Source organism: Etheostoma spectabile, unplaced genomic scaffold, assembly GCF_008692095.1.
Source record: "Etheostoma spectabile isolate EspeVRDwgs_2016 unplaced genomic scaffold, UIUC_Espe_1.0 scaffold00019382, whole genome shotgun sequence".
In the NCBI taxonomy this organism is placed as follows: domain Eukaryota; kingdom Metazoa; phylum Chordata; class Actinopteri; order Perciformes; family Percidae; genus Etheostoma; species Etheostoma spectabile.
The window spans coordinates 787-15212 of record NW_022604867.1 but is presented as its reverse complement, the minus strand read 5'-3'; the positions used below and the strand labels follow the sequence as shown (position 1 = coordinate 15212).

The window sequence follows — 14426 nt, the reverse complement described above, 5'->3', positions numbered from 1 at the left end:
ACGGACTTTGACAGGTTAAGGACGGAGAGATGCTTCAAAGATCCTCTGAGCAGAGACGCACACACCTGAAAAACATAAAACCCAACTTCAGCAAAAAACATAAACACTAAAAGGCTGTAATAAACTGTACAAAAACATCCATAGAAATATAAACATGGTGTTATGTATGTTCTTATTTAGGTTAGAAGTGCAGACACAGGAAATTGTATTTTATATTTTTAAACGTCTTAACTTCAGCCACTCAAAGTCTTAAAAGTGTGTACAGTGTGTGTTGTGTGTAACTAACAATGTTTTTTCATGATCGATTAATCTGTGGATTGTTTTCTGGATTCACCGATTAGTTGCTCGGCCTCTAAAATGTCAGAAAAATCTGCAAAGCCCAAGCCGTTTTGTCCACAACTTAAATATATTCCGTTTACTGTCACAGAGGAGCAAAGAAACAAGAAAATAATCACATTTAAAAAGCTGCAATCAGAGCATTTACACTTAAACCGAATTGAATTTTTAACAGAGCAACTAATCAAGTAATCAACTCTCCTGTTGAAATTGTCAACACGTTTATATTCTTAGGCATCCATAGTTCAGACTCCCTCACAGGGTCGCTTCACATCAGCTGTGCCATTAAGAAGGCCCATCAGAGGCTATATTTTTTGAGGTGTCTTAAGAGATTTGGTATGTCCCTTAATATTCTACAGAACCTCTACCGTTGTACAATTGAGATACTGACAGGTAACACTGTAGTGTGGTTTGTTAGGGCTACTTCACATGACCTTAATCTTCTGATAAAGGTCAAAACTGCATCTAAAATCATCGGCGTTGCACTTGAACCGTTGCAGCATATTTACTGGAAACGCAGTAGTAAGAAGGCACAAGGTATTATGCGGGATCCTAGTCCTCCTGCACATAACCTCCGCCCCCCCCCCCCCCCCCTTCCATCAGGGAGACGCTTGCTGAGTATCCCAATGCACACATCATGTTATAGAGAAAGTTTTTACCCCCGGGTGATAAGGTTACTGAATGATGGCACAGCATGACTGTCTATTGTGGTGTTTTAAAGTTTTAATAGTTATTTATGTTATAATTATCGTTATTATTATAACTGTTACTTTTGACTGGTGCTGAGAGAGTGCAATAATGCATATTGTATTTCATTGCTGTGGTACTCTGTACTAAGGTGCATATGACAATAAACTTGAACTTGAACTTGAACTAATGGATTTCTCTTTGTGGCTCTAGTTTTGTGTCTGAGCTGCTTTTACCTGCTCCAGAGAGCAGTCGCTGTTGGACAGATCCAGAGTCTCCAGGCAGTTCGGGTGACCCAGGAAGCTGTGCAGGGTTCTGTGCAGAAAACAAACACACAAACGCATCACTGCTGTCACTTCAAACACGTCAGATCTCCAAGCTTTTCAAGAACGTTCTGTACTGAGGAGCTTTAATAAGCTGTGGGGGTTGCAGAGTCTGTCTTGATGGTGCGTGGGACAGCAGCGGAGGCGGCAGCGTACCGGCATGTCGTCCCCTCGGAGCGAGTTTCCCGACAGGTCGAGGTGTGTGAGGTTGGCGGCGACGGCCGGGTTGGCACACAGAGCCTGACAGAGGCTGTTCACGCCTGCAAGACATGACAGAGATCAGGTTCCTCAGCCCCGTAGCAAGCGTCTTATTTCTCTGAAGAGGGCCGGCTGGGGCTAGTCCCAGTCTGATAGCAGCATTTAGGTAGACCCAATAGTTTCTGTGATACCAGAATCATGGACTGAACCGTGTAGATGTAAATTTAAAGAAGATATAAGACAGATTCCATAGGGCTCTACATTAAGTCAGTGCTAAAAGCTAACTGGAGATTTGAAAATGACTACGTCAAGCTGTAGTTTAAAAAACGTCCTAAAAATGTAAAGGGTAACTACTGTGTTTTTTCAACATGAACCCTATTTTCCAATGTGTTTGTGTCTAAGTGACTGATGAGAGAAAAGAAGCAAGTTTTATGACATCTTTGCTTTATCTGTGCTCACCTTTGGGAGATATGGAAGTCCTGGAGAGGTTCAGGTGCTTCAGGCCCATGGGCAGTTGGCAAGTTGGGCACTGAAGCAGCAACACCTGCAGAAGGTAACACACACCTAAAGTAGTTGTAGCTCCTTTCGGTTCGGTCTTCTGGTGTTCCCTAAACGTTTCCTCAAGGTTCTCTAGGATAGCATTTCCTCAAGTTTGGTTATCAGTTGCGGTTTCATTGATTCCATGTTTGTTTCAGTTTATTCTTCGTTGTTTGTTGATTTTTTTTAGTATACTCCTTTGCTGCTCTTCTCGTGGTTGTATACGTGTGTGTGTGTGGGGGGGGGGGGGGGCTATTTTGTTTTTTGTTTTATCTTTATAAAATATGGAAGCACTTTGTGCTGCCTTTTTGTGTATGAAAAGTGCTAAATAAATAGTCTGATTTGATGTATTGAACGAGGCATTTAAAAAAAATACTTGATACAATTGGTCTGTGTCTAAAGAGTATTGAATTAGGTAATCAGTCCCAGTCATTGAGGACTTTATGTTTTATATTTATTAATGTATTACTCTGTGTGTCCCTACTTTGCATTATGCCAATTGTATTCACTCGCACCATATCTAATCTGTATAAGTTTTACCTGTCTGTATTTAGTAGAGGTGTTTATAGTGTACATAAGAACCCTAACCACATAATACTTTTGTACATATTTTCTATGTCTATTTAAAGGGATATCAACGTGGACTCTATTTCCTAATTTCAATAATTGCTTAGTGTGTAGGTGACTGATAGGAACAACAATCTTTGAGTCTGTCAGAGTCAAAACGAGCACTTTTGTGAAGCTAAAAACAAGCTGCACCATTGGCCTATTAACTTATATTGTTGCTTGTTTCGCCGACTGCCGAGATCTCGCTTATTACTGGACCAATGTCAAAGATTGTTAGACTTAGACTTAGCTTTTATTTTATTTTGTTGTTCCCGATTGTTGTGTTCAGTCACTTAGACACAAAAACAAAGGAATCTAGGGCCAAGTTAATAAAAAAAAAATAGTGTGTATCCAATGTGTATTTTTCTTTGAATGTGTATGTATGCTGTAACAAGGGAATCTCCCAGTGGGAATCAATCCATTTTATCTTTGAGCTGACGGACTCCAACATGGCCGCTAGAGGGCGCATGACTACACCTCAGAGCCCTCTGTGACAGTTAGGAGCAACAATTACAACAGCTTATCAATAGAAATAATGTCCAGTTTGTAGTGAAGAGGATCTGAATGAGAATCAATTCATATTAATTTAAATATCAATTAATAAAATCAATTATATTTTTTAAACATTGTAAAAGAAACATTAGGGACATGTATATAACTCATGTTTTCACAATAAAAACAATGTACAGGATGTGCGGTGTGTGTGGTGGTGTGTGTGTGCGTGTGTGTGTGTGTGTGTGTGTGTGTGTGTGTGTGTGTGTGTGTGTGTACATGTTTAACCTTTGTCCTCCAGTGAGTTGTTGCTCAGGCTCAGTGTGTGCAGCGTGCAGGCGGGGTTGTGCGACAGAGCGCTGGCCAGTTCTGAGCAAAATCACTGAAGAGGAGGAGAGAAAGATTGTGAAACACAATGACATGACTCAGATTGGACAGAGAGTCTAGCTAGACTGATATAGACGGATATCGGCCTAAATCGATGAATCCAGCGGATTTTGGGTGGCACCGGAGAAATCCGGAAGTGGAACGTCAAGGATAGAGACTATTTGTCCTCTGACCTTCTGAGTCCAGTGTTGTCGAGCACAAGCTCCTCCAGCCGGCCGGACCGGGCCACCACTCTGAGGATCTGGTCGCACACATCTGTCGCCTGGAGACACACACACACACACACACACACACACACACACACACACACACACACACACACACACACACACACACCAACACACCACACACACACCACACACACAACACACCAACACACACACCACACACACACACACACTTTATTTTGGGCAGTTTAGGCCTTTATTTTGACAGGACAGCTAGACATGAAAGGGGAGAGAGAGGGTAAAAGAGTGGCCGCAGTTTGGAAGTGAACCTGCGGCTGCTGCGTCAAGGACTAAGCCTTTGTATATGGGGGGCTGGCTACCGGGTGAGCTACCCAGGCGCCCGGGCCTTTCATTTCATTTGATCTGAGTGAGATTTTAAGAAGTAAAAGCAAAACTAGCTTAATTTTGTATTGGAGTGATTTTTTTTGATTAGAGTCTGTCAAGTTGACTATTGTTCCCATCCATTTTTATTTTCAAAGATTATTTTTTCTTATTTTTTTAGGCCTTTCTTTTAAAGGACAGCTGGATATATGAAAGGGGAAGAGAGGGGGGAATGACATGCAGCAAAGGGCCTGGGTCAGGATCGAACCTGCTGCCGCAAGGACTGAGCCTCTGGGGCGCACGCTCAACCAGGTGCGCTACGCCCCTCCTACTCTCATATAACAAAAAAAAACTGTAAAAATACTCTGTTACAAGTAAAAGTCCTGCATTAAAAAATACTACTTCAAAGTAAAGAAGTAGCCTACTCCTCGACGCACAGGCCCGGGTTCGACTCCGACCTGCGGCCCGTTGCTGCATGTCATTCCCTCCCCGTCTCTCCCTTTCATTTCTTCAGCTGCCTGTCAATAAAGGCTTGAAAATCCCCAAAAATGATCTTAAAAAAAAAAGAGACGCAGAGGGAAACAGAAATACACGCATCCGGAGCAATCCCTGAAAGTGGAAACAAAGGATAGACCAACTTCTTTTTTTAACTTCCATAAAAGCAAAATCTTTCCAAAAGTCAATGAGTAATTGTGATTTCAACATGGACCGACATACAGTTATTGTGATTAGGAGTTGTATTACCAGTTTGAAGTCTTTGGTGCAGAGTTTAGTGAACCACTGGTTGTACTCCAGAGCTGCGATGATCGCCACCAGATCCCTGCAGAGAAAAGACTAAATCAACCTTTCAGATGTAATGTCACGGAGTGATAAGAAGAATGAACTTAATTTAGGGTGTTTTCTTCTTCTTCTTCTTCTTCAGAAACTGCCACTAAGTGATGTCATAAACAAATAAAAATACAAACCATGAAACCCAACGCTGAGTAAAATAATCGGTAAAACGTTTTGTCTTGTAAAGCTACAGGGTGTTCTGTCTCCCCCCGAGAGGAATCCTAAAAATTCAAGGCATAAAATCAAATTGATTTTAAAAACATGTGAAACTCTATCACATTCATTGAAATTATTGAATTGAACACATTGAACATTGAATTGAATAAAAAAGCGCCACTAAAAAAAAGTAATGACAGTCACATTTTAAACTGCAGCTTTCTACTGATAAAAAAAGAAGTCTTGAGCGTCTTTTTCGCAATATGTTTATGTTTATCGCGGCCGTTAATTCTGCAATGATGATAAAAAACGATATATTGTGCAGCCCTAGTTAGAGTCACCGAAATTCTTTCTATGATTTTGTGATAGCTCTGGACGTACCTGTTCTCCAGGTGAATGAAGTCCTGCAGGTTGAGCTCCTGGTGTCCTGGGGAGATAGATGGTGTCGACATCCTGCAGTTAAACACGAGAGGAAATAGATTCACGATGGTGTGTTCAGGTACATCACAAAGCTAAACTCAAACAAACAAAGTCAATTTAAACACAAATGGAGGTAAAGTGTTGTAGCTTGAAAAGCAGAGGAAGATAGCAGAGGGGGGGGGAAATCACCAGACGCCTCGCATTACGATATCATCACAATACTTATGCCATGATACGATATTATTGCGATTTTAAACATATTGCAATTTATATCCTTTTTTCCAACTTCTGATTTTTCCCAATTTCAAATGACGTCCCCAAAAGGAAACTTTGTCAACATCTGTTTTATCTAAAAAGAAACATTTCTCTGTTGTTCATTTCACTTCAATTATATTGCTGCAAAATGGAACAAACTGACCAACGCGTGTATATAATACATAATAAAAGATCGATACCTGGCGGCTGTGCATCGATACAGTGTTGTCACTGAAAATATCGCGATACAATGCCGTCGACCCCCACCCCACCCCATGGTGTGTGTCCCATTATCTTTTCAACGCTTCCAATTCATTCCATGGAAACAGCCGTGCAATGCATTCTGGTAGCGTCACACGGGGACTTGGGAGAGTCCAAATGCCCCCTACCTCTTCTGAAGAGTCCATAATGTTTTTTAATCCTCCTTATCCTCCATGGCTACCAGCACCTGTGTGGAGGAGGCGTGGGGGCGCGGTCACGGAAGGCTTGTATCATGTGGACACGCCAACAGTTTTGCAAGCAACTGCATAGCTTATTGCTCTGTGAACTATTTTCATAAATTAAGAGATCGTATTGCAAACGAGCCGCCACTATGCGACCAGACAGACCCACGTGACGCGTTCGTCCAATCAGGTGCAGCCTTCGCGGTTGTGGGAGGATGTAGCCTGTTTTCTTTGCTTGTCAGTGGTCAGTGAAGAGAAACAGGTGGCAAGCCCACTAGTGTGCAATGCTGGGAGGGGGGGGGGGGGGACAACACGTACTGTATATGGACACGTACCATCACAGGTGAGAAAAGATGAGAAACAAAAAGAAACGTAAGCAGAAGAATAGAAGAAGAGGAACAAGTGGAAGATAAGAAAGCAGAAACAAACAAGAAGCAGGAGGAATACAGGAGGACAATCAATCAATCATAGAAAGAATATCAAGAGGAAGCAGCAGAAGGGCAAACAATGACATAATATTTCATAATTACAGAATATTAGGCAGAAGGGAAAACAAGCATACATTTATCAGACAAAGAAGAAGTAGTCAGAGCAAAGAAAAGTAGAATAAAAACCACAAAAGGTGACCATGACAGCACCAGATGAAAAAACCTTACTAGCAACAAAAAAGACAGAAATAGAACAATTTTCTATAAAAAATGCTGATTTCAGTCAACGGCACCGACCCATTGGACCTCCTCTCTGTACGGCAGGCCCAGGTAATCACACACACACCAGTACTGATGAGAAAACCCGCCTGAAAAAGAGTCAAAACAAACCCTTTTAGCGCATAAATACACTTTAAACATTTGCCGGGATGTAGTTTTTCCCTCTTTGAGGCTGATTTACCGCAGGGTCCCTGATCTGCCGAGCCCGGTTCGTCCCAGACGGCCTGGAGGGACGCCACCCTCTCCGGAGGCTTCAGACTCAGCTTCTTCATCACCTTCCTTCCTTACAGAGAGAGGGATGAAGACACAGAAAAGAACAGAGAGAAGGAGTCCAAGAAGCCAATTATTAATTATATTAAACATTTTATGCGTAGCTTTTTTTATGTTAATGAACGTTACATTTGAGCCATTGTCAAACAAGTTGCTACAAAGCTAATTAAGACATTCAGCTCTTCTGAAGCGGTTTTCTTAATCCTCCGTGTCTCCATGGCTACTAGCAACTGTGTGGAGGAGGGGGGTGCAATCACAGAAGGCTTGAAGCAGTTCATCTTCACATTCACCATATAACACAAACACATACAGAGCTGACATATTTCAAAAAATTCAAGTAAAAAGGGTTTTGTGGGCAGGGCACCTTTAAAAAGGTCAATTAAGGAGGATGTGAAAATGGCCTTAGACCTCAGAGGGTTATAGAATTATCAACAATTAACAGTTTTTCATTTTTGTTGCAGATGAAATTTCTGCTGATAGACTAACCGATTCATCAACTGATGATTTCGGCTCTTTAACAGAAAAATCTGCTGTGACAAGCTTAGTCTCGGGAAGGATAATGTTTGGTGGAACATGTACGTTCAAAAGTTGTTTTAGTCTTTCAACAGGAAACTCAGATTGGACAGAGAGTCTAGCTAGCTGTCTGGATTTACCCTGCAGAGATCTGAGGACCAGGTAACCATAGTCCTCAGATTGGACAGATAGTCTAGCTAGCTGTCTGGATTTACCCTGCAGAGATCTGAGGACCAGGTAACCATAGTCCTCAGATTGGACAGATAGTCTAGCTAGCTGTCTGGATTTACCCTGCAGAGATCTGAGGACCAGGTAACCATAGTCCTCAGATTGGACAGATAGTCTATAGCTAGCTGTCTGGATTTACCCTGCAGAGATCTGAGGACCAGGTAACCAGAGTCCTCAGAAATCAGCGCAGGTTAGAACGCCAACACAGAGACAGAGGAAGTTTTCTAATGCCTGTTGTGCTGGATGGAAGCAAATAAGACAGCCAGGTTACAACATCTGCTTTTAGTTTGGAGGAAGAGATGAGAACTTAAGGCAAGACCAAGTCTTCCTTAACCCTCCTGTTGTCCTTGGGTCAAATTTGAACCCTTTAAAAAATGTCTGTATCTGAAATATGGATTTCTTTTTAAACCAATTACCACAAAATGGATTGGATTCCATACAACGTTCTTTGCAAATACAACTGATCACTTTCATTCCTCTGATCTTAAGTATTAGTCAAAATAATTCAAAATCTTTGCTTTTTATTAATTTAATTCGAATATTAGGTCTAAATCCATATATAGTCTAGCTATCTGTCTGGATTCACCCTGCAGAGATCTGAGGACCAGATAACCACAGTCCTCAGAAACCAGCCGCAGGTTAGAGCGCCAACACAAAGAAAGTAGAAGGTAACGGACATCCGGCTGATAAGAGGGACATCTGGCAGATCTTAAGACCACCATAACAACCCTCTAAATTATTCGTGATCGATATAAACTATCTTTAATTTTACATGTATTTAGCGTGTCAAATCTACAGGGTCAACAGTTTCCTTCCTGCCCAACCCTCTCCCTGCTACCTACACAGGGGGGACAGCGGGGCAGATCCGGTTCAGACAGCTGCCGATTGAGCGATCACCTCGTCCACTTCCTCCACCGAACCCAGCCGGAGGCTCCACGGGCCGCGCTCATGCTCCAACACCAGCTGCGCACACACACCCACACACACACACACACACACACACAAAGCAACGCCAAATGTAACAACCCAAAGCGCGTACTCAGTTCTGCTGCTTACAGGCTTCTGCTAAAATAAAACAAATTGCTTGTTGAATTTCAAAACGATTCAAAGAAAACCATTTCCAACGATCTTTGATTGAACAAATTGAACATTGAATGAAATATAATATATCTCTGGGTGTCCATGAGACCACTGTTGTGTGTCTGTGTACCTGAGGGCTTGTTGCTGCTGATTCCCTGGATATCAAGGTAGCTGAACGAGTGTTCAACCTAAAAGAAGCAAAAAAGGAGACAGATCATGAAATTCAGCAGTGAATATATCAAGTAATCTTGGATTTCAACGTCATATTTAAAAAGGGATTACCAGGGCAACATGTTGAGTTTTGGGAAAACACACAAACAGACTGTTGGCCTTTTCTTTTTGCTTCAACAAATCACAAATGGAAAGTTCTGGGTCCCCGAGGACAACTTGCTCTCCACAATGTCAACACTTCTCTGGAAGAAGAGAATATATATTTATATCTAAAACTGGTTAATTTGCCTCTTCCTGAGAACTGGAGGATTTTCCCAGGAAAAGTTTAGCTCCCGGACAGAGACAGAGTCCACGTCAAATCGCTCGATAACTGGACGCAGAGAGATTTTAGGTGTCGTACGTTCACTCAGCTGTTAAGGCAAGCAGCTAGTTTTCCATAAAAAGAACATTAATTTAAATGTGAGAACACTTTTTTCACAAGGACACAAATGTCCACCTGTCACTCATAAGTTGTGCTTTCAAACCACATTTAAAGATTTTTTTTTTACAGATCTAAGAAGGACAGAAACACTGGTAAGGGTGACACTGGTGTTTTGTAAGCACATCTGATCTGCCACAATATCTAATATACTATATATATTAAAGCGTGCATGGCGCACATGTCCCCGATACGATAAAAGTAGAGAAAGGGGGTCGGACCTGATGAGTTGTTTATCAACTTCTTCCTACTCCTTTTGAACATGGGACCTTTTTTGTTTGTTTGAATGACTTTCAATTTAGGAGGACTGTGCTAAGAAGTACATGACCTTATTTATCTCTCATTTTAATTATATATGTATGCATGAATGCATGTATATAGATCTTTTATTTTAATGTTGTGGTTTTTTTTACATGTTCAAATAAACTTTAAACTAAACATGTCCCAATACAATTTTTGTGCTTGGAAGCTACTGTACATTTTAACAGTGAATATTTGAAGCTTCGGTGGCCAGACCCTCCTCCACAGTGCTGCGGAGGAGGGTCTGGCTAGTCCACACAACATTCTGGGGATGGGAGGAAAAACGTGCTCTGGTTTATTGGCATTTCTTAAACCAATCACAATCGTCATGGGCGGCGCCAAGGACGCCGGACGCAAAATCGTCTCGGGAAAGAACTTTTTTGGTGGATTTACCCTGCAGAGATCTGAGGACCAGGTAAACATAGTCCTCAGATTGGACAGATAGTCTAGCTAGCTGTCTGGATTTACCCTGCAGAGATCTGAGGACCAGGTAACCATAGTCCTCAGATTGGACAGATAGTCTAGCTAGCTGTCTGGATTTACCCTGCAGAGATCTGAGGACCAGGTAACCATAGTCCTCAGATTGGACAGATAGTCTAGCTAGCTGTCTGGATTTACCCTGCAGAGATCTGAGGACCAGGTAACCATAGTCCTCAGATTGGACAGATAGTCTAGCTAGCTGTCTGGATTTACCCTGCAGAGATCTGAGGACCAGGTAACCATAGTCCTCAGATTGGACAGATAGTCTAGCTAGCTGTCTGGATTTACCCTGCAGAGATCTGAGGACCAGGTAACCAGAGTCCTCAGAAATCCACGCCTACACAAAGAAAGAGGAAGGGGACGGCTGAAAAAAGGGACATATGGGGGGATTTCAGGTGTCACCGGAGCAATACCGAAAGTGGACCGTTGTGGATATAGACAAGAGTTGGTATTTAATGCCGGTTGTTGCTGGATGGAAGCAAATAAGACAGCCAGGTTACATCATCTGCTTTTAGTATGGAGGAAGAGATGAGAACTTAAGGCAAGACCAAGTCTTCCTTAACCCTCCTGTTGTCCTCAGGTTAGATTTGACCCCTTTAATAAAATGTCTAAATCTGAAATATGGGTTTCTTCTTAACCAAATTACCACAAAAAATTGCAAATACAATTGATCACTTTTATTCCTGACTAAACTCATCTGTACGTTCCTCTATTAGTCAACTAACGTCAACTATTAGTCAAAATAATTTAAAATCTTTGCTTTTTAAATCGATATTAGGTGTAATTCTATATAAATGAGGGTTATTGACTATGAATTCCCCAAACTACTGTAAAACTAGTAGTAGGAAGGTGGAGTTCGTGAAAACTTAGAATTCAATGTCAATCTTTTTGTCCGCTTTTGACCCGGAAGGACAGAACAAAAGGTCAACAGAGCACTCACTTCAAAGGCTTTAATTATTAGATTTACCCTGTAAAATGATGGTCACACTGAGAAATCTTTCCGATGCTCCTTCACGAGAGAGGTTGTGAGTCGTGATGCAACTCTGTGCCAGCCTGAGAACACCCTGACGAACTTCCAGCAAATTTGAGATTTGCTCTGCGAGTCCATTTGGCCGAGAGCCCATTCAAGCCCATTTCCAATTTTTCCAAACCGAGTCACCAATCAGCAACCTGCTGATGTCGCCTGGATCATCGTTCTGATTGGTTGATGGACTATCCAACTGCGCCCAGAGGCATTTGAGAGGCGTCCATGGTGACTACCAGACACTAGACACTAGATACAGATACTACTCTCAGTTACAACTGAGAAGGGTCTGGTGTCAAACAGGCTTTTTATCAAGTGAAAACATATCATTATAGAAACAGAGGTATGTATAATGATATGGAGCGGGATATTATAACGAAGAGAACTTTAACAAAACCTGGGGAAAAAGAAAGAAATCCCAGGGACAAAAGGAATGTGAAAACAAGCTGCAGAACAAATGTCTGGACTCACAACCTCGCACACATTTCCCTTTGAATCCAGAGAGAAGGAAAAAGTAAAAATAAAGAAACTTAAAACCCGCTGCCAAGAAAAGAGAAAGGGAGGAAAACAGGGAAATAAACAGAGACAGGAAGAGAGGGGGGGGGGGGGGGGCAAGAAAAGGGGGAGTTATTAAAAAGAAAGTGAAAGATGAATAAGTTATCCAAAAGAAAGTGAAAGATGATTAAAATATTGTGAGATAGAAATTAGTGTGAAAATGAAGGAGGGATAAAAGAAGAGATAGAGGAGGAGGAAACAGGGTGAATATGGTTGGACTTGGATGGACTTTAATCCACAGAAACAGAAAAGAGAGAGAGAGAGAGGACAAGAGGGCAGAGAGAGAGAGAGAGAGAGAGAGAGAGAAGTGTGCCTCCTCCCCTCCTTTCCTTGCCAGCTGTAAATTCCTCCATTGTCTTTTTTTTCCTCCTCTGCTGCCTCTCTCTGCCAGGACAGTACACACTGAGGAACAAACCACCCTCTGTTTCCCACACACACACACACACACACACACACACCACACACACACAACAACACACCACACACCACAACACACACTAGAAAAACCGCTGGTGTACTCTGAAACAACAGATCATGGGTCAGCTGGCAGAGCGGGGTTTACCAGATTTTATCCAGGGGTTATGTACATTTCATGTATTTCTGTTTTGAACCGTAGTCATTATAATATGTCGTTTAACATTTTTAAATACCCAATAAGAAGCCTGGAGGCTGTTAACATGCAAGGTTTTAACATCTGAGAACCGTGAAACTTGGGCAATTATCTAAAGTCTATCAATCATTTCTTAACCTATTTCAAAAACTCTTTAACAACAAACTACGGAAGCAATTCAACTTTTATATATCAGATAAGCAAATGGATGAATAGATATACAGAAATATAAAACAGGGTGGCTGGGTTGGCTCAGCTGGTAGAGCAGGGGCACGTTACAATGAGATTGACGCCTCGACGCAAAAGGTACAGGGTTTGAATCCGACCTGAGGTGATTTAATGCATCTCACCCCCCTTTTCACCTAGCTGTCCTCTCAATTAAAGGTGGAAAAATCCCAAAAATAACTTTAAAGAAATATAAAGCAGCAATTTAGAATTCAATAATTTTACTAACTTAAAACTGATATTTCTGTGTAATGAAGCTTACAGACTTTATTGCCTTAAAGCTACATTGTGAAAGACCTTCTTCCATATAGTGTTTACTATATATTATTATATATATATATATATATATATAGCAATCAACTCTCTCTCTCGCCATGCAGTTCATAGCCGTCACGCTTCAAAAACCAAAAGTGTACAAAAAGCCGTCTATCAGCCGTGGTTGTGTTGGGGTGCATGTCAGAAGTGGTGCGGACGCTCATTTCCACATATGTTTCTGGGCGAAGAAGAAGAGTCTGTTGATGAAATTTGGATTTTAACATGTGGTCCTCCATGTTTCCTTCTTCAAACTTGCCGGGGCCGAGAAGAAAACGACTACACTCGCAGCATTAGCAGTTAGCAGCATTAGCAGCGTTAGCAGCATTAGCTGCAGCTGTGAGTCGAAAACGCGAAAGGCGGAGCAGAACGTCCTTTACTGGGTAACATATTTCAAGATGGCGCATGACTATGGAGCGTCAGATGGGAGGAGGTCTCCGGGAAGACCCAGGACTAGGTGGAGGGATGTCCAGCTGGGAGGAGGCCCCGGGGAAGACCCAGGACTAGGTGCAGGGATGTCCAGCTGGGAGGAGTTCTCGAGGAAGACCGGACTAGGTGGAGGGATGTCCAGCTGGGAGGAGGCCCGGGGAAGACCCAGGACTAGGTGCAGGGATGTCCAGCTGGGAGGAGGCCTCGAGGAAGACCCAGGACTAGGTGGAGGGATGTCCAGCTGGGAGGAGGCCCCGGGGAAGACCCAGGACTAGGTGCAGGGATGTCCAGCTGGGAGGAGGCCTCGGGGAAGACCCAGGACTAGGTGCAGGGACGTCCAGCTGGGAGGAGGCCGGGGAAGACCAGGACTAGGTGCAGGGATGTCCAGCTGGGAGGAGGCCTCGAGGAAGACCCAGGACTAGGTGGAGGGATGTCCAGCTGGGAGGAGGCCCGGGGAAGACCAGGACTAGGTGCAGGGATGTCCAGCTGGGAGGAGGCCTCGGGGAAGACCAGGACTAGGTGAAGGGGACGTCCAGCTGGGAGAAGGCCTGGGGAAGACCCAGGACTAGGTGGAGGGAGTCCAGCTGGGAGGAGGCCCCGGGGAAGACCCAGGACTAGGTGCAGGGATGTCCAGCTGGGAGGAGGCCTCGGGGAAGACCCGGAATAGGTGGAGGGGGTCCAGCTGGGAGGAGGGGCCACGGGGAAGACCAGGACTAGGTGCAGGGATGTCCAGCTGGGAGGAGGCCCGGGAAGACCCAGGACTAGGTGCAGGGACGTCCAGCTGGGAGGAGGCCACAGGGAAGACCCAGGACTAGGTGCAGGGAT

At 43.2% G+C, this 14426-nt stretch overlaps 2 long non-coding RNA genes across 2 annotated transcripts; both read right to left on the bottom strand.

The window, feature by feature from the left end:
- Positions 1–3471: 3471 nt before the first annotated feature.
- Positions 3472–5520, bottom strand: LOC116684649 (uncharacterized). Its single transcript, XR_004330815.1, has 4 exons — positions 5483–5520; positions 4859–4934; positions 3740–3828; positions 3472–3561 (listed from the first exon to the last, which is right to left on the bottom strand). It is a non-coding gene; the product is annotated as an uncharacterized LOC116684649 (long non-coding RNA).
- Positions 5521–5533: 13 nt separating this feature from the next.
- Positions 5534–8823, bottom strand: LOC116684650 (uncharacterized). Its single transcript, XR_004330816.1, has 4 exons — positions 8780–8823; positions 7108–7205; positions 6945–7015; positions 5534–5554 (listed from the first exon to the last, which is right to left on the bottom strand). It is a non-coding gene; the product is annotated as an uncharacterized LOC116684650 (long non-coding RNA).
- Between the last annotated feature and the right edge of the window lie 5603 nt (positions 8824–14426).